This window comes from Pyrgilauda ruficollis, unplaced genomic scaffold, assembly GCF_017590135.1.
Source record: "Pyrgilauda ruficollis isolate IOZ18807 unplaced genomic scaffold, ASM1759013v1 scaffold19, whole genome shotgun sequence".
Taxonomy (NCBI): Eukaryota; Metazoa; Chordata; class Aves; order Passeriformes; family Passeridae; genus Pyrgilauda; species Pyrgilauda ruficollis.
In genome coordinates, this window is record NW_024518095.1 from 3,717,701 (window position 1) to 3,738,466 (window position 20,766).

The window sequence follows — 20,766 nt, forward strand, 5'->3', positions numbered from 1 at the left end:
AGTCTTTGCACAAACAAAATACCTGCTGTAAATCTACAAAGCTGTTACTGCTAAAGGCAGTCTGTTCAAACAGCATATATTAGAAATGCTGTGACAGAAATACAAGAGAAAGACTTTGTCTCCGACAGCCAAGTCAAGCTTGCTTGTACCGCAGTGATGCATACTAAATACGTCCCTCTAGTACTGCACAACATAACCCCCAGCCCCTAGAAGCCTACCTCAAACCATCTGTCCCACCTGCCCTGTAGAAAACAGAAGATTTGCACTAAGAGCTGCAGGCATGCAAAATGCAGCACTAAGAGCTCAGTACAAGCTTTTAACAGCCAAAGGTATCCTGAGACTGGTACCACAGCTTCCTTCCTTTGATCAGTGATAAAGCTGAAATAAACAGCTATTCCACCAACACATTTTTAAAACCTTAATCAGAAGCCTGTGTCATCCAGAATATGGTGGTTACTATCATTGATTTCAGAACAGTCAAGCCCAAACATATTTTCCATTTTCTACATGAGAATCTCATCACAAACAGACCAATTTTGCATCTGTTAACAGTCCCGGGTTCATACAGGGAAAACCCATGCAAGATGGGACGATGTCTTGTTCCAATCAAGCAAAGACAACGGGATTTTGATGGAAGCAAGTCTTCTTCCACAAACACTGTCCACCCACTCCACTGTGAGGTGGGGGTCAACAAGTTGACTGATACTCAGAGACATTATTTCCACTACTAAATAAGCACCGAGTTTCACATCAGGCACACCATGTCTTTAGAAATAACTGCTGCCTCCCCAGAAACTAAAACAGCTTGAAGGCACGTCATGATCTTGGTGGCAGGTTCAAGACATTCCTGACTTCTTGATCTCTAATGTTTTCATTACAGTAAAACTTTACACAACAGGAAAATACTTGCTAAAGGTTGTTGAAATGAAAAGAAAACAAAAACCAAAGGAAGGCTTGCAGGGAAACTCAAAGGCTGCTCTTGCTGAAATCTCAAGTCTGTATCAGCCTCGCTGACAAAAAAGGTAATACCTTTTTTTCACTTTCAAGGAGCAATATGATGCTGTGATATGCAAATGAGTATTGTTGCCTCTGAAAAGAAAAACCAGTTTTTTTTTTTTAAAAGAAAATGTATGCCCACTGTGGTTAACTGCTTTCAGAAATGGGAAGTTTCCTTACAGTGCTAAATGCTACACATTGCAGTCTATCTGTATGCACAGTACCACCGTTCGTTTGCATGTCTTGTAAATAAACACTAATTGTGGATAAAATTATTTTGCAAAACACACAGAGAGCAGAGATGAAGGAGCAATTAGTTGCATGGCACTTGTGAGCAGTTTAACCACTCATCCCCTGTAGTGCTTAACTTTTGGGCAATTGCAGATCAAATATTGAGATGCAGTAAGATGCTTCCAGTCTGAAAACTCATTTTCTTGACATCAGAAAAAAGTAGAAGTATACATTCAAAATTGGGGGAAAAGTGCCTGGGGGCGAGGATGGAGCACACAACACACATGACAAAATCATAATCCCAAAGCATTTAAATCAGCTGATCAAGACCTGTTCAGTTTGAAATGCTACAAACATGATTAAAATACTGCACCACCAGAGAAATTTAGCTTTATCGCATCAAGAACTAATAAATATTTAGTTTAGCTGACCAGTCTCCCTATTGATGGTGCTGTTTTCAATCCCATTTAAAAAAAGACACAGAAGACAAGTAAGAGACAAAAGTTACACCTTACAAACTCCGCTGCTTTCCTACTGCTCATTGTCCCTTACGAAAATCATTGAACTCTTGGAGTTGCCCTGGTTTCTGAGCTTAGTAATGGACTTTAGGACTTGTATGGTGGAAGATGTTCTGATGTTTAATGACATGTCAAGTTATGCACAATATTACGATTTTTTAAGGCTCTTACAAAGAAAATTTTTCAATGCACTGAATACATTAGAAAGACTATGAGAACAAAGTGCCCCAAGAGACTGGCTTGACAATCAGCTATCACAAAACACCTGGAGTTGAAATTGTGTACCAAGCACCTTGCTAGAAAAGGATATGATCAAAAGGAACCTGGCAAGACTGAATACTGAGTAGGCATGGGAGCTGGGGTGCCAGTGTATTGAGGAGGGAGGAATGGGCTCTGAACAATACATTTAATCCAAGAAATCAACTATATTTCCCAGAATTCCAGTTTTTCTTTCTTCATCAGAAGACTAAGTGTATTTTATTCCTTGTGAATGCCTGAATTTATCACAATGTCAAAATGGTGCTTATACATCCTCCCAGTTAATTCAAGGTCTGGATACCAAAAGCTGCTCCTCTCCTGACACAGGCACTCTTCTACTCTCACATCCCACCTCATAGTCAAATCCTGGAAAACTGCTGCAGTGAAGCCCTGTGATTTTTAATTTCAAATCTTGAACTATGTGCTGACGCCTGATGCCAAGCACAGAAGCTGGTAACATCTACTCAGCTTCAAACAGCTTCTACTCAACTTCAAACAGCTCTGTCTTTGCTGACTTTTGAAATCCTTTTCTTTCTGCAGTTTCCCAAATCCCTCCTCCAGGCGATTCTTTCAACCAGCTTTCCAATGCTGATTTCACTGTTGTCTTTCCTCCCTGCTCTCCCACACTGCAACTTATCAGAACAAAAATCACATCTAAGCTGCTTATACAAATAACAAAGCAGAAGTAACAAGATATTCATATCACCAAAAGGTAACTCTTAATTAAGACCTCTAGAATTTTTTATGGAAAATCTGCCCCTCCCTCCACTGATGAAATACCTCAGCTTCCAAAGACTGCCCCCCTGTAATTTTTTTCTGTCTACCTCAAGATATAAGTTTTTCACCAGTAAAGTGAACAAAATGAGATGAAACAGCTCCAATAATTTCAATTTCATTTTATCATCAATATTAATAATAATGCAGAGAAAAAAATAGTTACAAATTAATTAAAAGTGAGGCCTACATAATTCTCTAGTTTACTTAAACACACGTTTTCAAGTGAATTCCTCTTTTTGTTCTCTCTCCAAATTTCTCAGGACACTGATTAGACCTGTTGATGATCAACTCCTTTCTGTTCTTGCCCTCCACTCCCCCAATACCCATGTATCTCCTATCCAATCTTTTGCAACATTCAACTAAATAATGTATCTAGAGCAGAAGCCCCTCCTTTTACAGATTTCGCTGTCTGCACTGTGTCAAACACATTTCTCAGTAATAAATAAATAATCCTAAAGTTTAGTTTGAGGTATAGTGGTGCTAGTAAAACCTATCCTGCTTTCCAAACAGGAGCCTCCTGAAACCTGCACAGTCAGTTGGTGGGATTCGGTCACTGTTGAAGTACCTGCATCAAATCTTGATGGAAACTTCATCTTAAACATGTCCTCAGCTAAAAGCAAATCCACCAGACAGGGGCCAGCTAGTTTGTTTGGCTCACAATTAGGATTCTCTTGGTATCTCATGAGACCCCAAAGCCCGTCTGACCAGAAGGAAATGCAAGTCACACTGCGCTTCTATTCTTCTCTCAACAGCAGAGCTCAAAGTTCTGTGCCGTGATCACTGCAAAATCTGAAGTTTATCTTAAGAGAACCAAAACAGGCCTGGTAAACACATCCAAAACAGGCTTTGATAATTTCAAAAAACTCCCCCACAACAACCCAAACCAAACCACAAGGAAACACAAACCAAAAATAAACACAAACCAAAAATAAAAGCTTCAGTCTTATGAAGCATTTCTATTCATCCCACTATTTTTTTTTTTTTTTGCATCAATACCAGTCTATACTCTTTGGATGTTTTATTCCTTTGTATACCATGCTCTTTGATATTACATTAAATTGTGAGTAGCCAAAAAAAAAAAAAAAAAAAAAAATCCCTCACCGCTTACCCACCTTATAACCCACAACAGAAGCTTCAAAGTCTATGAGCTGCAGTGAAGGAACATTGCTTGTAACGTGCCCTGAAAGATGTTTTTACTTGGGGAACCTGTGCTCATTTACTCCACAAATATTAATCCCATAAAAATGCAAAATCTCCCAAGGGATAGGAAGAAAAAAAGAGCCAAAAATAAAAGGATATATCCATAGGCAGCTTGTTGTACACTGCAATTTTCAATTCTACCCTCTTCTGGGGTTTCAGACTAGCAGTGGACACCTGTATTTGTTTGGACTCTGAACGAATCAATTCAGCAGGAAGCACAAAGCCCTTCTCTCCCCCCCTCACAGGAGCTACAGGCAGCCTCTCCTCTTTCCAGCTGTGGCATACACCACTCCACAACGGCATGACACCAGCTTGCATCCAACCCAACTAATAACACAGAAGTAACCCAGGTGAATGAATACTATACATACAGACAACACACAATACATTCCTAACAGTTTTGTGTTATAATTTCAACAGTCTTAGAGTGACGATTTAAGATACCATAAAAAAAAAACTTTCACAAAACTGTTGCTGGCTTTACTTCCCCCTCCCACCTTTTTTTTTTTTTTTTTTCCCCTTAATGGATAAGCATGCGAGTGGATGCTGCTGCTTTTTTCTGTGACATCTCACTTACAGTCTTAGATTTCCAGGTAGGTGTCTGTTTCCTCCCTTTCACCCACATGAGATTTATTTCTGCACTGGGAATCAACTTGAAAGAGATTTCCTTCTAGCTGTTCACCTCCTCCCTCAGATGAAAGGCAGCTTTTCAAGCAGCCTAAACAGCTCCATTCATTCATTGCTGTAACTGTCACACTGTGCACATCAAAACCAAAGCACTCACTAGTATTGTCCACTGCAGGCAGAAACTGAAGCCAGACCTGAATCAGTTCTCTAAATCCATGGGGCTAAATAAAACTTTCATTTTATTAACCGAGGAAGAAGTGAATATTTAGCCATGAAATCTTGCAATGATGTGCTGTGAAAATATGGTTTATCCTTCCAGCAATTACACTGGTATACTAGGCCAAGTTAACTTTGAAGCCCAGCTAGAAGCTATGATACCCATCAAGCTAATAAGAACTAAAGATGGGATTAAAATAGGCAAAGTATAAAAGTAGAATAGCATTTATGCTGGAAATTTACCACAAGTTCAATGTAAATGATCATAACCTTGTAACACAGCTTGTCTTTGAGCGGAAGTCAATGACATCTTGGAAGGGAAGTCCACTCTGATGTTATTTGCATTGACTTCCCAAAATGCTACAATGCATCACACCATCCAGCTACCCTTTCAAAAAATACTATTAAATACTAAGTGACTGCTATTAAATACTAAGTGACTACAAGGAACAAATCAGCTGTAGGTCACTGCAGGAATGTGCAAGCTCTGCGACCACTACACAGGGAGAGGCAGCTCTTTTTGATAATTAGTATGCAGGTATTGCAGAAGAAAACCAAGGGACAGTGAGCCCCAAGCAGATGCTGAGCCAGACCAGTGGGATACAAAGGTGACTAAGCATCATCTCACCTCAGAGCTGAGCAGTCTCAGCCATAGCTGGCAATACTACTTGCCATATTCTTCTTCCTCACTCCTTCTGTACATCACAATGGGGTAAGAAGAGGTTGCAAAAGAGTAATTTGACATTGTAAGAGAACCACCATTTATTTCCCACAAAGGACAGTGAAATTGAAAAGAATGCCAGGTCAGACTGCTCATCATCCATATTTAAAGCAACTTTGCCTGGCTGTTCAACGCTTGCTGAAATAAAAGCAAGAGACCCAGAAGACAATGCAAATAAACAATTTTGTGTTGACCAGTGTCCTTCTAAGCCAGTTTCCACTAAGGTACTTGGACTTTTTCTTCTTCTCTCCAACAGTTAGGTTCTCAAATCCTGCTAATCTGGACACTAAGGTACTTGGACCTTTTTCTTCTCTCCAACAGTTAGGTTCTCAAATCCTGCTAATCTGGGGAAAATGGGCCTGAATTTATTATGATGATATTGAAGAGGAAGTTGTCTCAGAAGTTCTACAAGATATGCTTCTCATATGAATAGGGCACATCCAATCCAGTGAAGTCAGCCTCCAGACAAATATATTTGCACAAAAACTCTAAGATTTTTATGCATTATTAGATTTTTATAGATTTTTGTTGCTGATAAAACTTACCTTATGTTATTACGTTATAACATTATGTTACCTCATTATGTTATTACACTATAACATTATTATGTTATTGATAATGCTCACCAGCTTTGGCTGGTGTGATAAGTTTTCAGCTTCAAATTGAAGCAGAAAGCATTAAAAAACCCCTAAATAGTAGTGAAAAGAAATGGACCCTTTCTGTAGGAATATCCTTTATCATGTCTCATTACCCATATATGAATAGTACCTGTGACTTTGCACATTAGGACTGACAGTTCTTGAAATTGAGGCACCTGATTCAATCTAAAGAAATCACACCCTAATAGTATCTTTTTTATTTTGTTCACTATCATTTTATCACATGTGATTTCACTGTCACAGCCTTTAGGGATAATCCTGGAAGTTCACTGATGAGCAGTACTTCATTTCTGACTGCACACCAAGAAACACATCATTGGATACTGGTTATGAGCTGCTTTTAGATGAGAAACGTCTTTGCATCTATCCTAGAGCTCACATTCAAGATGGGAACCAAAGTTCTGCCACTCCTTTCCCTCTAATGCAAAGGAAAAGCAGCCACTTCCATGTTGCACCACGTTCTGCATGTGAGGCTGAATAAAGTCTTGACCATGACATCCCCATAAGGACGGCACCACAGCTGAGACACATCTGATAGAACAGCTGCATATGAGGTTCAGTTGTCCCCACAGAGTTATGTGACAAATACAGAAATCATTCTAGTTAAAATTATGAAAAGGTAAGGAAAAGCAACCTGCCCCTAATTGCTACAGCAAGGGGCATCTGGGTTTCAGAAATATTCACTCTGTCTATAAGCTCAGCACTACTATTAGTACTACACCAACCCCAACTAAAAGCTCAATTTGAATTGACCTCATAGTTTTATTTTCTTTTAGATTTTTAAATGAGTGGATGCACGTGACAAGGATGCATGAAGAAAACAAAAGACTACTTCCCCCTCCTCCCCAGTTTCCTTCCCAAAGTTTTACTTTTGAAAGCACATCTAAAATAAACACTCTCTTCCTTACAGAAATGCCAATTATATGCAAATAAAAGTTCTCCTTATGCTTACAGTGAAGCAAATTATGTGCTTAAAGTAATGCAGTAAATCCCACATCTTTAGAATGATGCTGTAGACTGCAGTCTCAGCTTCAGGGTTAAGAGAAATCAAGATAAATGGCTTATGCATAACTGGTCCAAGCTTTTAAAAAAATTATCTCTCATATTTAGCATGTGTGAAAGTTAACCCCAAGAGATGAGCGGTGACAGTACTAATCCCTTTTATACAGCTGTCAACTGAATTTAGCCCCAAGATAATCTCTGCAAGTGTGACAGAGAAGGTACACATTTCCACAGACACACACTAATGCCTTTTTCACAATATCCCTCTACTGCAGCAGGTATTTGAAGCCCCCACTGAAAGAAAAAAATCTGCTAATTTATTCTTAAAAGTCATTATAGAAATTTATATGTATGGAAGCACACATATGCAAGACAAGGGGGAGGAAAAAAAAAGAGAGAAAACATTATGTACAGCTTTATTAGCACAAGTAGGAAATTAATTCAGAACCACTCATATGCTGGTAATTTTTAATAATTAAAGAAAAAAATACACCCTGCTGCTGGAGTTTTACATCCATCACTTTTCCTCTGGGAGAACATTAGCTGGCAGATGTGCAGTAAGGGGCCATGTGCAAAAAACACTCCAATGACTCTTTGCCATAGAGATGTACCTCAAAACCCAGTCTTACTTCTGTTACTAAAATTGCATTCCTAGACCTCATCTTTAAAGCTGTTAAAATAGAAGCTAAATGCAAACCAATGAAATGTCAGCAATCCCGAGCCTGAAATAAAAGATTACAGAAAAATGGCAGCTCCCTTAATCTTGATAGACCATGATTCATCAAAACATTAGTAGCAATCATTCATTTATTTCTCTTGGAGCTAACAATCAATTCCAAAGTTAGCTTCCCTAAATTTAAAGTACAAAAAAGTCACAGTAATTAAAGCAAAACAGGATTAAGAAAATTTTGTAGTAATCTGGGTGATTATATGTATATAAAATAACTTATATTTTATATACACATACATACACACAAACACTTCTAAAGAAAAACAGGTGGTAATTCTCACACAAGTTATACAAAATTCAGTTAAATATCATGTAATTGAAAATGCTTATTTTTCATATAATATAGGTCAAAGTGCTTAACGTCTTTGTCCAGTTGTTCAGCCATCACAGATGAAAATTTCCAGGTGCAATGTTAATTTAGAGTGAAAGTCAACATAGAAACCCTGGCAAAAATCAGTGCCAGTAAAAGAAGAATGACAGCCAAATGCAGAATTTCTTCCCAAGAGTAGGCAAATAGCATTGAGCAAATGAGTACCTGGCTCTGTGTGAGTGTGTGTGCATTCACACTGCTTGGAGACAAGGGCGTCCTTTCCAGCCCCATCTGCTCCCTTTATCCAGAGGGAAGGTACTGAAGCTCTGGGGTCTGCACACCACCTGTTAACATGGTATGCCACAACCTCAGGGTAAATTTTCCCCAAAGGCTCCTTCTGTCCTTGCAGGGGGTGGGATGAAGAGATGCATTCCCATCCAGGAGCAGAGAAGGCTTAACCAGGTTAAGAAGTTTTGGAAGGTGCAAAATCAGAGAATCACAGAATAGCTGGGCTTGGAAGTGCCCTCTGGAGGTCATCTGATCCAAAGCCTCTGCTCAAGCAGGGTCACCTAGAACAGGTTGTCCAGGACCTTGTCCATATGGGAATACAGAGGGAGCAAAGCACATAGCAAGAGGCCTATCTTACCTGATGTGTGCACAGGAACTGGCCCTGAGCAGGAACAGCTCACTGACACCCTGTGCAGTCTGGAAAGTCACGCTTCTCCAGCACTACCATCTCTTCCACTTGTGTTGTCCAATCTGCCTCCACAACAAACCTTACCCTTTCCAAAGTCAATAGCACAAGCACCTAAAAAGCCTCAATCCAAGTTTTCACTTGTACATGCAACAGGCACACTGGAAAGCCTACAGACTGGCAAATACTCAGCACAAACACAGTAAGCAGGGCCACAGTAAGCAGTAAGCTCTAAGGAGAATCACTTGTGCCCAAAGAGGCCCAGAGGAGATGGCATAGCCTGGCACAAATTTAAGCAACCCTGATGGGGTAGATCTTGCACAGTGTGACCAAGAGCACATGCAGTTCCAGAGAGGTCTCAACAGGAACAAAGTCAACACCAGAACAAACTGACTACTGCAACTTTCATGTAAACTTCTCCATGCCTCTCAGACCACTGGGAAATTAAAACTGTGTCAAGATCTGTAAAAATATGTATCAGGAAATAATAGTCCCTGCATCATGTTACACCAAGGAACAACTCGCTTCCAGAAATTATAAGCTGAACAAATGTGAAATATGCATGAAGGCAAACAGAGAAATGGGAAGTTTGAATTTATACACCCCTAGTCAAGATTATAAATAAATATTAAACAATGTGTTCAGACTGAAAAGAAAACCCACAGAATTCAGCAACTGAATAACCTGCAAAATTAGCAATGGACAACTTCTCAGGTAAAGGGTGAAAGGCAAACTTCAAGTATCCCCTCTCTTGGCTTTCCCAATATAATCTCCACCTTCATATGCCAGTGTGCTACCCTTGTTCTACAGGGACACCTGTGTAATGAAATGATCTTTTCTAAAAAATCAAAATATATATATTTCCACAGCAAGACTGAAGAGAAAACATGAAGGTAGAAATAGCAGATAATAGGGAGGAGAAGTCCCGTCTAACATTTCTGAAAAAGAAAGCTATGAATCTTAGGAGCCTCAGAAGCAAGAAATGAGAAAGAGATGGTGCACCCCAGTTCAGCAGTATGTAACTGTGAACATCAAATACTGATACATTTCTTTTCTGGGAAAATCCACTCAAGTTTGTCATTGGTTTCAAGAAGATGAGCCCAGAGCACCTTCACCTTGGCATTGGCTCTGCATCAAGAAGCCAAGTACTTTTAATCTTGCATGTCTACATGTGTCTAGTCACCCACACGCGACTGTTGTGACAAGTGTGGTCCCCAGAGGTAAGATCTAGTCAGATGTCTACGGTGCAGACAGCTAAGTCTGCTTATTAAGTCTGGGTGATTAGCTAAAGAGAGAGAAGACATCTGGGGGCATGATTCATCTGACCTATTTTAGTTGTTTACATAGCATGAAACATGTCTTCCTCTTCGCGGGTGACAAAGCTGAGCCTAGACACTGACACAGCAGGTTGTCAGCATGCGGTCAGATGATTCCCACTTACATGCCTGAGCTTATGGGGGTGGAGGGAGCAAAGCAAACATACAAACAAACAAACAAAAATCCCCAAACAAACAAAAAACCAAGCAAACCCCCCACAAAAACAAAAAAGGCCATCGACTTCTCTTTCAATAAGTTCTTTTGCTATTTGAAATGCATTTTCCTCAAAATGCATCTTTTATATATATGTCCTTTGGTATGACTAATGATGCCACCCAAGGCAGAGAATTAGGGTTTAAAGCAAAGCAGAAGAAACAGAAATAAATGCAGCAAAAATTACTTTTAAAATAAAGGCCAAGGACATATTGGTATTGTAGCTCCTGATGCAATATGTGAGTTTAGTGTGGTGTAACTATTTAAATGCATCTGAAACAGCTGGTGGGATTTTCAGACTCAAAAGAAGATAATTGTCAATCTTATTCACAGCAATTAAATCTGTATAGGCTAAAATAGGATCTATTGTTCCCCACAAATACTGGGACTGGAGCCAGAAGTAACTTCAGTGGAACAAAAAGTTGGCAGCTCAGAAAGGGGCTGAGAACTGCATATTCTCTAGCATAACAGGGAAAAAGCCCAACCCACAACTGAAGACAAGCTCAGAGGTTTTTTCATAAAAAGAATTTATCCTCTTCTGAAGGAGGGAGATGTCAGAAATTAATACTGAAATGGACGTCAACATAGACTTATCTCACTCCATACTCCACACACATAGAAATCTATCCACCAATTTCTTCTGGTGACTGAAAAGAAGACAAAGCTAGAGATTATTATTGCTATATTTAGATATTAAACCTACCTACATACCTACTGTACTATCTACATACCTTTGGAGTCATTGAGCACAGGATATTTAGATAGGCACAGAAAGCTGGATAGCTCTTATTAAGAGGCCAACACTGTCAACAGACAAACAACCATTAATATGCTCTCAATTCAAAATGATCAACAAGTGGCAGCAAAGGATTTGCAAATCATTTGCCAAGGACAAAACACCTCCAGCAGCATTAAGTGATGGCTGTTAAACCGCCACAAAAAAAAAAAACCAAAACAAACAAACAAAAAAAAAACAAAAAAAAACAAAAAAAACCAAAAAACAAAACAAAACAAAAAAAAACAAACAAACAAAAAAAAAAAACCCAAACAAAAAAACCCCAAACAAACAAAAAAACCAACAGCCAAAAAAAAAGGCAAAAGCCACAAAGGACTGGTGCATGACCTTCAAAGCAGTGCACAGGCTGTCCCTCACTTTTAACTGACATCAACATAATTTTCCTTCCCTTTACCCATCAACCAGCTCAGAATACCAATCTTTTCTCACCAGAGTGTGTGTTTCAAGGGTAGGGGTAATTCTTCACTTGAGAAAAAGGAGATTCTTGACTCCAAAGACTCAAATAGTCACAAAATACAATCACACCACCTACTGTACAAAATTAGTATTTCCTGAACCAGTTAAAGCATCATACTTCCTTTATGCTTTGGAAACTTGCATACACACACACACACACACATACATATATATATATCTCCCATATGTATATTTTAAAAAGGGATAAACTTATTTGATTAGGACACATTTTATTTACTATGCAAAGATTAAGAAACGCAATCTCAGAGTGTTGAAATAAAATGCCCCACAGAATACAGGAGTAATCAGGACAGCAATTAGAAAAGAAAGATTTGAAACACAGAGGAGTCTTCCCCTACTGGGAAGGGAAAGAAAAAAAAAAAAAAAGCAAGCAAAATAATTCCTATTCCTCTGAAATGTTGACTATATCAGTAAGCACAAAATTCAGTCTTACAGAGAAGTGATTTGGAGTAATGTGTTTCTGAACAGAAGAAATGGGTTCTTCCACAGAACGGAGAGTGGTTGCAGCAGGGGCAAAGGGGGTCTCCTGACACATTACCTGCTCTTACACACCTCTCTCCGTTAACACATAAATTAAAAATTATGTGGCCTCCCAGGATGAAACAAGGGAAAGAAGGGCACCAGAGTGAAGGCACACTGACTGACCTCCTCCAGAGCAGCATTACACACTCAGGAGTGAGTAAGTTGCCTATTTAGGTCTGCAAAGAAACCAGCCTGCAGTAGACAATAGCAGTAACTATGTCTTTCTGCTCCCCTACCCACTGGAGGATGGTTGTGCCAACAGGAAAGAAAGATGCCAACCTTCCAACTTGCCAATCTGACAGCCCATAGTCCTTATGATCTGGTTCCATTCAGATACACTGGAACAAAACAAAAACCATTTTCTGAAGCATCTTCAGAATGGCCTTAGCACAGCTGTTCTGTCCCTGATGTGTCAGAACTCCAAGGTAGCATTTTGGAGCAGACAGCAAGCAGATCTATTTACAAACTTTACTGAACATTTTTTAAAGGAACATTACTCTACCAGACACCTCCAAGGAAATGCCAAAAGAATGGTCCACTTCCTGCTCCATGGTGTTCTAGTGCATGTGGTGGCTGCTCCAACCTCAATGGCTGCTCCAGTTCCAGTTAACCACATTTTATCACTTGAGCTTAGATAAATATGTGTCTCTGTGTGTGATTCCTTCCTTTCTTGTGAAAGTTATTCTGGTTGAAAGTTCTTTTTCCTTTTATGAAGGGAAGAGGCTTTTCCAGGAAGCTGGATGCTGAAGGAAAATTGCATGTTGCTTTTTTGTTGTTGTTGTTTTGCAAGCAGTATTTCTGCTTAAGAAGGCATGTTTTTTTTTCAATTACAGCAAAAAAAAATTACTAAAATTGCTTAATCCTCTTATTTCCACATGCATGAAACTTTGCCCAGTTTTCTGCATTTACTGTACTTTTTAGACCATAACTAGCCATTGAATATAAAATGCATTTCTGCCATAAAGACATCAATGGGAGGCCAGAGGATTAAGCAATAAGTATGCCATCTTTCCCATCTATATATGCATACAACAACTTCACTGCACTCTTTTCTTACCTCTGACAACAGTACTTCCCCACCCCAGATTTATCTCCTGCCGACCAGCACAAACTTAACTACACAGAAAGGGAAAAAAAAATCTAAATGCCTAATTATGATGGTTTTGATGAGGAAAGAGATAATTTTGGGGCTATGTTTTGGGTTTGTGCTGAATACAGTACTGATAATAGAGATTTTTTTTTTTTTTTTTTGTTATTGCTGAGAGGTGTTTACATGGCACCAAGGCCTTTTCTGCTTTTTGTACTGTCATGCTGGGGAAGAGACTTGGGGTGCCTGGGAGGTGGGGAGAGACACAGCCAGGACAGGTGACCCAAACTGGCCAAATAGATGTTCCAGACCACGTGACATTGTGCTCAGTACATAAATTGAGGGAAAGAAGGTGGGGGATGTCTGATGCCATTTGTCTTCCCCAGTAACCATTACATGTGATGGTGCCCTGCTCTCCTGGAGATGGTTGAGCACTTTTCTGCCAATGGGAAGCAGTCCTTTAATTCCTTGTTTTGCTTTGCTTGCAGGTGCAGCTTTTGCTCTCCTTGTTTAACTGTCTTTGTCTCATCCTATGGGTTTCCTCACTTTTACTCCTCTGATTTTCTAGCTGGTAGTTGGCATCACTGTATACCTTTTTTTTTTGTTGTTGTCTTCTTCATCAGCCAACAGATAATGGTACAATGTGCTGTGAAGTACACACCAACTAATGTTTTCTTAGGATATGGTATGTTTTGAACATGACCCAAACATTCAGCAGAATACTTTTCTCTAGTGATGAAACTTTTTGCCCAATTACATTTTGAATAGCCCAATAATTAGTGCAAAGAGTGCGACAATAATTGCATCCATTATACTTCTGTGCTTCCAGCATTTTTATCTGTCTGTGACTCACAGTGGCCTTCAACTGGGCTTTAAATATCACAATAAAAAAATTGAATAAAAGCACTGTTATAGTTAATCCTCAATAGTACAGAGACTTTCAAAATTGTCTTGATTAAGGTAAAACTGATCATTTTTACTATATATTAATAAAGAAATACATTGTTTGCACATGGGTACAATACTCCACAAACTGTTTAAATAATCTCAGGCTTTTTCCTTTACAAAGTGTCTTCAAAACACTAAGAGGGTTATCTTCTGTAACAAAGGCAGCATCGCTTCATTAGCAGCCCAAGAAAGCAGGGAGAGAAGGGGATCACACTCAGCTTGTTTGTTCTAAGAATATTCCCTGCATCACCACCACTCCATAGGCTTTTATAAGACTCAAGGATAATATAGCCAAATTAACATTCAGTCTGTGGGGCTGTTCTGCATATCATTTAGGTGCATGCCATGAGGCAAACACTCCCCAACCCCATCTATATTAGGTCTCCAAAATACACTGCAACTCTACTAAGCTTATCTACCTGAAGAATTGCTCTTTCAAAAATAAGAAGACCACCTTTGCTTACAATAAATTTAATAATGCCTGTTTAATCAGAGAAAGCACTATCTTTGTCACCATGTGAGGAAAGAGACTATCCATCTTGTCAAGTAAAGAGGTGGGCATGCTCTTAAGCACAATCACTTCAGTCAGAAGTTAACGGAAACAAGCAAGAGCTCAGAGATATGAATAGAGCTTGAGACATCTCTGTGTCATGCTTATTCCTCACCCTTCAGGCATTCTGATACTCATAGCTCTTTGTATCTTCAAAAGCAAGTCAAAAACTGCACAGAAGCCTGAAACAGCCTAATGGAACAAACAGCTTTTCTTTCCAGCTTTGGCAGATTACAATAATAATGAAGTTTCCAAGCCTTTGGGAGCTGAATAAAAATAATAAAAATCCACAAACTAGCATGGGCAATTCTGTAAATGAGCAGACGCATACTATGTAAACAAAACCAGAAATGAAATGTTTCCCTTTGCCTACTGCAGCTTATTTGTAGCTACCTCCCAACCATGCAGGCCTAGAGCCTACAATATATTCCTGGTGCACTGACAGGGCAGGATGCCGTGAAACAGGCAGAACAGCTGCTCATTAGAATAAGCCAATTTATTTCTGATTTCAGCATATATTTCAACCACCTCTCACATATAAAATCAGAGTGCAGCTTCATTTCTATTTGCTGCTGGGAGAAGGTGGTGAACACCAGAGGGGACACAGCCAGCAAGCACAGACAACTCCAAGACTATTTGTCACAGTGTGAGGCTCCTGCAGAAGCTCCTGTTGCATCTTGGGGTCAGTCCCCCACCAGCTTTGTTTCTGCATCTCAGATGAGCTTGACTGATGACACACATTGACAGGGATTTCCACTGGGAAGCAACGCCTCAGTGGGAATGTGCACGGCAACAAAATCTTCCCAGTCAGATAAAATGCAGCACAGCTTAGGCAAACCCATTTTGCTGAGGTAAAATCACCCTCTAAATAGAGCTTTCTGACATAATCCTAGCACAGTAAGGAGGACAAACAGCATGAGGAATGCTAGTCTGGGGAGAGAAAAGTGACAGATGAATGCATCTGATAACACATGACGTGTAAGGAGAGAAAGTTACATTATTTTTTCCTCTGCATGTTCTACAGTTTTCTTGAAGTGAAAACTAAGTGACACAGACTGAAGCCATCTATCAGCACCCCAGCAATTAATGGTAATAGTCCTTCAAGTGTTTAATCACAGTTTTTGATTTAGAAGTACATCTCTAAATCTGAATTTTGTATTTGACAACAGGTATGCCTCCATTATTTTTCAAATACATAATATTAATTAGAGTGTAATCCCTTTCTTCACATCTCTCAGATGAGACAGAACTGTAAAAAACCCATCTTTTTTCAAACTAAGAAACAGCCTTGTTCACCCACACAATGCTTACACAGCCCAGGTCAAGAGACAGAAAAGTATGCCCTTATTCTAAATCCCAACACCCCACCTCTCCTCCCTGCTGACTTCAAACTAAGCTAGCAAGGCTGCTTTATAGCCCATGGAGTTTCCTTCACCTGCGTTAACACCTCCAGACAGGCAGTTTAGTAAATATACTGTTCAATACAGACGTATCTTCTGAGCTGGATGACCACTGGCTGCTCCTGTTCCCAGTAGGTTTGTTGGTGAAGTCAAGTCAGGAGAAGTTGGAGGGCAAAACTGGGGGTTTGCTCTCCAGTGGCTCAGGCACCCACATCCTCTGGTATCCTAAGTTGGTGTCCCCAGGCTGAGCAATGACAGCCAGTGACAGGGTGCTGATACTCAGTCAACAGCATTTTCCCAAATACCAAACACAGGGTTTGCTACTTGCAAGACCAGGACAACCAGTTCCACAGCTCAGCATTAAAGGATGGTTCTGCAGCTCAAACTGCTGAGAACTGTGGGTTAAACAGTTCAAAAAGTTTCAAAAGCAGCAAGGAAGGAGACATGGGATACTTAGACCTATATTTGAAGTATTTTTCCTAGAAGCAACCAAGAAAAATACTTTTTGTTTCTTCATATACAGTTACTTAGCCACTTACAAGTTTCCTTTCTCCCAGCTGTAATTAAAAATAATTACCAGTTCAACATTAACAGCAGGTTCAAACAATCCCATTTTATAGAGACAGTTCAGCACCTCAGAAAAGATCACTCCTAGGCAAAGGACTAACAGAATCAACACCCGTCCTCCCAAGTGACCTAGTGCCCAACTGGACTTATGTCTGCAAGAAACTTAAAGATCAACTTGGAGTAAGCCTGGAAAACCAACTGCTGTTCCTGCTTACAGTTCCACATCCCCAAGATGTTAACTGAGTTAACTGTTTTCCCATCTCTCTAAACAGAGAGTTTGTACTCTGCACCCCAGGAATGACACAGGGCTGGTTTTATGCAGTCCTTCTTCTCACCCCCCTCGCCTTCTTCACCTCTGACTATTAGCTGTAGTAGGTAAGCTAAAGGAAGAAAGAATTACAGCCAACTTTTTCATTATCCAGCTCTACCTGCATACTCAGGACAGATTCTAATGCAGTAGAAGCCAATATTAGCATTATTTTTAAAAAAAGGAAAAGCTCCCACTTGGTATCTCATTTATTAGGAGATGGCAGATGTTCTTAACAAACATTGGTAAAGAAGGATAAAATCAGCAAAATTAATATGTCTTTGCAAGCAGCACTGCACTGAAAAAAGACAACACCATTTTCTATGTCATATCAGTCAAGCCCACAGAGGTTTACCAATCACAGCCTGCAATCACACTGAACATATTGGTTGCCTAAGGCAACTGCATTTTTTGCCTCAGCAGAAGAGATAACTCAGGTATTGAATCAGATAAACTGTAATTTTTTGGCCAATAAAAGCCCATATGTCAGTCTTTTATCCTTCTAGCAAATCAAGAAGAAGCTATGTTGAATCAAAGGCTCACGATTCAGCTCAGGCAATAAGCCCTCATAAAGAGTCTTGTGAACCCGACTCATCAGCCAAGCAAACAGGCAATTGAGGCTTGATCTCCCTCCGGGTGTCCTTGCCATCTTTCCCAATAGGATTTACTGTGCCTGTCGACTCTCCAAAACCTCCAACCTGCTCACAGCGAAACCAACCTGCAGTGACCAATGCCAAATCAACTGCTGAGCCACAGACACCACGCTATCCCGAGGCATGGTACAGAAGAATTCATGTGGTGGAGAACACAGGCAGGCACCTCAAAGCAGGCTGTCTTAAAACAACATAAGCTGGAGAACACTAGTTTTTCTAGGGGAGATGCTTGAAAACCTTTCCCTCTGTCACCGGGACACAAAGCATCAGTGCAAGTACAATGCTACATTGGGCTTAGAAATCTGTATCTGTTCCCAAATTCCTCACACACAGGTTGTGAGGTTTTGAGAAAGCTGCTTCCACTTCAGATAAATTTACAGTTCATAACCTTGGTAAAAATGGGCAAAAACTGCATCAGGAGCCTCCAGATTAGCCACTCACAAGAAGAGTCCTGCTCCCAGTAAGGGCTCTTAAGACCTTTAAGTACAAGTGTCAGCAAATACAAAAGCCTCCTTTTCATGGCCTGAAAATTCATGCTAGGATAACGTAACAGCTTGCCAGTTTGTTGTCTTTCTCTTTTTGTGCAGTAATGTTTGCATGTACCACAGGAAGAGGGAATTAAGGAAGAAGTGGTTTTAAACTGTTGTTCCTCCTTGGAGTACTGCCCTGACCTGGTTTCAGGGGGCGAAACTACAAGTTCCGTGTATTGTCTGTGAAGTTCCTTCTCTACAGCTGCATTCAGTAACAGAAAACACCTGTGATGTTCCAGTGAGATCTCAGGATGTGAGAAGTGAACTAGACTATCAATAACGTGAACTCAGTACTGATCAAAGACTCCAAGAGCAGAGAGAGGCACATGAAGAAATAGAAATTAAAGATGACACAAAAGAAGAGAAAGCTCCAGATTTGGGTCTGGTTATTCTTTTTTTTTTTTTCAGGCTGAAACTTAAGGCTCAGATTTATTGCACCCTTGTCACGAATGCTATCCCATGTCCCAGTTTACAGTCCAGAAAAAATGGTGCACATGCTAGTACCTCAGCCCAGTGTAGATGGTTTGTGCAAGTAAACAGCTTCGTCCTGGCTTTGCAGGCAGGTTTTACAGCTTGCACTAGAGCTGCAGGCTGCCCTGGCCACAAAGCATTTACCAGGTTAGCTGTCTGCCAGTCACATTCTGCACGTGATTGATGTTCACCTTCAAGTGGCTTCTCCACTCAGCAAAACACAGCTTGAAAGCTGAACTCTGCAGCAGCAGAGAAATCAGACATGGTTATAAGAGAGCTATCCTATGCCATACAAGATTTCTTGTGTGCAACTTTCATATTAATCAATTCTCAATTATTTTAAGAGAAAACTCCTCAATACCTGTAGGAAAAAAACCCAATTTGAGAAAGAAGACACTGAAGTGATTAGAGAGTCTTTTTACCTCCCTGGTCCTCACTTTAAGCAGCAGCTTATTTCAGAGGGTACTTTTCAATTTCCAGGAGAGGTGATTGAGGCAAGGGGCCATGGCAAGGGGGTTGCCATTTTGCAAGCTAATGAATTTGAACAATTCATGAAACTACACCCGCATCTGCCTTTCATCAACAGAGCCAAAGCAACAATCTCTCCCCAAAAGGATGTACTGATGAAACCCCAAAACATCAAGTGTCATGAAAACCCCAGAACTGAAAGACATGTGACACCTCCAGCATCTGGTATCTGCTGAGTATTAGACCAATAAGCATTCCCTATAGTCATATTTCCACAAAAGTAATAAATGTAAAACTTTGAAACCCATTGACTATTCTCAGCCAGGTAAGGAGGTGTACACAGAACACTTGCACAGATCTTGTTTGTGTAGAAAACAGAGTAAATAATTGACCAGAATAATGAAAAAGATTAAATAAAAGAAAGAAGTACAGTTATTAGAGACCAGACTATAGAGTTCAACAGGAATGGCAAGTTGGTTTCTTCGTGGTGAGTTTTAGGGAGTTCTGTTTGTTTGCTTTTAAGAACTAGCAGAAACCATGAGGTTTTACCCAATAGATAGCTACCAAATGAAGAATCATATAAAACTGCACTGTAATTCCAATGCAACATAATAGAGATAATGCCCAAACCACAAGGTTTCCATGCTTTACTTTCAGCTTCACTGGAAGCTTACAAAGGTTTTAATCAGAATCTGATGTCCACACATAGCTACGACCACTACTACAACAAATTCAGCATGATGTGACATACTTCTGAACAAGTACAAACTTTGTCTTGTACCTCAATTAAACAGAAATATTGCCCAACTGAAAACACATTTATACAATCATTAAATAAAAGTTGCATGAGAGTTCTACACTTTTTTCACACTATCAATTTTAAAAAATACTCTTAAGATTATTTTAGAATATCCTCTTCCTCTTTTCAAAACTACCACTGCACATGACAGGAAGATGAAATGTTACTCAATGCTAACACTCAAATTCAGCTCTACAGCAACACGTATGGCTTTATGTGATACTCACAAAGAGCCACAGGCACTGAATTTCATATCATCATCTTAGCTTATGTTTTTAATCTTTCTCTACCTCTACTATACTGTTTCTCATTCCACATTATTAAAATATAGTAGGTGATGGCAACATTAAATGTACAATGTGCCTTGTAAGCATCTGAGGGCCACAAAGGGACATGTGCAAGGTGAGATACTGAACAGAAACTTTAATCAACAGTCTAAGGACATGGAGAAATTGCTTAGTCTCCCACAAGATAACAGGCCAATGTCTAGAGAAAGAAATTAGGTTGGAAAAGTCAGGACATTCCTCATGTTTTAGGCAGGGAGAGGAAAATAAGTCAGAGCAGCTGTTCTGACCAGCTCCCATCAAAGTGCCTTCAGAAAGACACACTACCTGAAGGGATACGAAAGGAAGATGTAGCTTTAGCGACTCTTTGGGATATGTCAGCAAAACTGTGGGGCTCACTAGCCACTATCACAAGCTATTTAACACGATGTAGTAAGA

At 39.8% G+C, this 20,766-nt stretch overlaps 1 protein-coding gene across 1 annotated transcript in view; it reads right to left on the reverse strand.

Annotated features, from left to right (window-relative positions):
- Positions 1 to 20,766, reverse strand: part of PPM1H (protein phosphatase, Mg2+/Mn2+ dependent 1H) — a 131,184-nt gene that overhangs the window by 73,503 nt on the left and 36,915 nt on the right. The window lies entirely within an intron of this gene.